Here is a 3,697-nt window from a genome sequence, read left to right on the forward strand (position 1 = left end):
CAGCATTATTTTCAAGAGATTCATTTATTACGCTTTTCACTCATTCGGAAGATCACCAAAGCAGATTCCTTGTTACTCTTCGTGCCCAATGAAATTTTGTCTATTGGTTTATCAACGTTTTAATTCTTATAAGGCTCTGTGAATAGTACGCGTTGTGTACGTTAATCTGTCTTATACGGTTGTTGTGACTATGTCATTGCACTGCATCTGTTCCAGTTCTTGTGGATCTGTAGAGCGATACGGTCACCAAAATTGATCGGAATAGATTTTATTTGCCATACCAATTTATTTCCCAAACCGATACCTTCACATAGTTAATTTCTGTTCCCAATTTACAAATCCTTTTCTTGTACACTTACCCTCTGTTTTAATCGATCGTTTTTCTTAGCCAGAGTCCGATATTGATACCCTTAAGCAAAGCTTCTTTTTGAGATTTTAGGTCTTCCTCATTCTTTTAGCCAACATTCCAACATTTTTAGCACCTAAAAATTAGTATAAACCCAAGAGTTTTAACAGGAATACGTAATGCTTTCTAGAAGCATTTGAAGCAATTACACTAGAGGTTCTTCAGGGAACCACACCCACATCATTTTTTTAGAGCTCATAGTTTTTTCGAATTTATCCTTTTCATGCTTCTGATCTTTTAATTGCTCCTTGATATTTCCCAATAAAAATGTCTGAAGATATCAAATAAACCTGCTGTCTCAGGTTACTGTAGCAATGATAAAGAATATATTCAGTGCAAGAGACGGTGATTGTTAGAGAAAAATGGGTACGAAACTTATTAAAGAACTGTACGGAAACATAAACAAATCATACGATCAAGACTAAATATCTGGAAGATTACGTAATATTTTCGTTACTACATAATATTCCATACATTGAAATATTTAACCTCCAAATTGATTATTAGAAACAACATCAGGAGGTCAGCTTGATGTTTTCCGTTTCTTGTTGAAGCTGTATACAACGGATAGGCATTAGGAATGCTTAAAGGTAAGAGATGAAACAAATTTCTGGACTTGAGAACCCACACTGCTACTACCATTAAAATTGCTTCTGTTGTTGTGTTATTACTGGATCTAAATGGATTGAATATATAGCGGATAAAGAACACATTACACAGTATAAAGTAAACCGTTATGCCAGGAATATAAGTTAACTCCGGATCCGGATGAGATAATGAAAATAAATTGGGATAGTGTGTATATTTTGTATATAAATTTATGTACTAAAACATTATCTCTTTCATTAATTCAGAAATCATTTTTTCCTAATTTCTTACATTTTCAATTATTGCTAGTTCTTTATTTTTCCCAATAATCAAACGTTAATTTAGCAAAAAAGAAAAAAGGGAAGGAAATCGGATCCATTTCACATCTGAAAATCTAGCGCTTTTATCTCACCACAATGGAAAAAGATGTACTGTAAGCTTGCGCTTATGAGCGAGCTACAGAATGGGCAAAAATTCAAGTTAGCCCATTCGCGCCAAGACACTCAAATTATAGAAAGTCACGTTTTTTACAGAAATGCACGCATTTAAGCTGAGTATCCTAAAAAATGTCTTGGAATGGATCAGTCGTGCGAATTGATGCTGGTATGATGGTTGCGGGGCGTATAGCGTATGCGTAAGGTTTTACGTTGAGTTTGTAAGAGGTTAGCATTGATCATTATCTTACGTGACTACTCGAAAAGGGAGTTCTATCTTACGTGACTATTCGAAAAGAAGTTCAATGTTCATATTCGACGTAGTCTTATGTATGTATGTATGTTATCGAGAAGAACGGATCACTTTCTTAAGTGACCGTTCGGAAGAAAGTTTAGAGTTCATATTCAACGTGGTTGTACGTAAGTATGTCACTCAAAAGTCAGTTGCTTCATGATGATTGTATCGTTTAATTCCAGCCGTTCAACATAGTTTGTAGCTTTTTCTAAAATTACGTGAAATTTGCTTCCAGGTCTTTATACTTCGAAGAGAAAAATGAATAATCAAGCAGTACTGATTCCAAATAATGTGTATAAACCATATAAGGTATGATAGGTGTTTGTGCATAATATCTCGAATGTTCGATATCATTGATTTTAGAAAAGGAAATGAGACATTTTTGTTTTTGTCCTTGTCATTTCTTGAAACTTTCCAGACTACATATATCTCAATGCCTCTTTTGTAGGCTTTACTTTTATGAATCTATTAGAGAACTATTCAAAAGTGAATAATTATAAAGGGAGTATCCCAAAATACTTCGATCATTTGTCACTGTCTTAATTTCTCGTCTTTTTACATTTTCTGCTTTTTTAATATTTTCAGCATATTTTCAAGACATTCATTTGTTAGCCCTCTTGTTCACTCGGAAGATATCCAAGATTGATTCCACGTTACTATTCATATAATCTAATGAAATTTTTCAAGTGATTTATTGATGTTTTAAAGTTCTTGTGAACATTATGGCATTACTGTACGTTAACCTTCGCATCACTCTTATACGGCCGTTGTGATTATGCATTACTGTAACTGCATTGCTGTTTCCATTCCTTTGGATACTATGCATTACTGTACAATAAATAGCCTGTTTTTTCATCGCTATTTTAACAAATTTTATTTCTATTTAGTTCGAAGTATTGCCAAGATGGAACAATGTGCAACGATGGAGTAAGCACCTCTTCCAGATGATTACATTTACTTGAATTATTTATTTTATAATGTGGTCGAATCTGTAAATGAATTTGTGAGTCGGTATGTAATTTGTGGCATAAAAATTTTTTAAAAGTGGTTCGTCTAGAAATAAGGTTACGCTTTGTCCAAGAAATAACATCATATTTTGATTCAACAATTACGTATTAACCATGTTGGTTTGCAGTGTCCTTTGGGTTCGATTCTGAACCTTGCCATGCGTGAAATACGCCTAGGTAGTTTTATGCCAATAACAGGTGACAGGTATGTTGTGCAGAACCTTACAGCTTTTTGCTTGGTGTAATTTGACATATCTTACATCATGTTATTCATTTATTTCCAAACATCTGTCTATTGTCTACTACTTCACCGTGCGGCATGCTTATTTTAAATCAAATGACTTGATCTTCTCCAGATTATGCTTCATTATGATTTTTATTCCCTCCCAAAAAAAGAATTCATGTTTTCTTTTTTTCCTTCGTTTACTACAAAATTAAGAGGTTAGTTAATAACATAAGCCTTGATTTTCAGCGGTAAAGTTCTTGTCTAAATCATATCATTCCTTCTGAGATCTCATTTACGAAGACAATGACATCCATTCATGAGCAATAAATGATTTAATCGTCGCTTATCATCCACGTTTTTGTTTATTTTTCCGAGGATTCTTATGGAAAAAAATCATGAAGAAATTATTCAATTGACCATTGACTACTTACAGTTTCATTCACATTCCTCATTAAATCTTTGTTTTACGAAGAGGTGAAGTGAAGCGTTTATTTGGAAATTAGTTACTTCTTATAAAGTAACAGAAAGAATGGATAATGAAAAAATTGATCCATTCCCATTCTCGCTTTAGAAGTTAATATAAAATAATTAAATCGGTTGTATTGTTATTCAGGTTGTGTTTCTACAGGGCGTGCGGCTGTGTGTTCATTCTTCCTTTAAGTCAGATAATTGTTGGTAAATTAATTATGATTTACGTGACTAATTCGTAAATAACTGAAAATAAGCAGGTGATTAGAAAGT

This window comes from Loa loa (genome assembly GCF_000183805.2).
Source record: "Loa loa unplaced genomic scaffold supercont3.348, whole genome shotgun sequence".
Taxonomy (NCBI): domain Eukaryota; kingdom Metazoa; phylum Nematoda; class Chromadorea; order Rhabditida; family Onchocercidae; genus Loa; species Loa loa.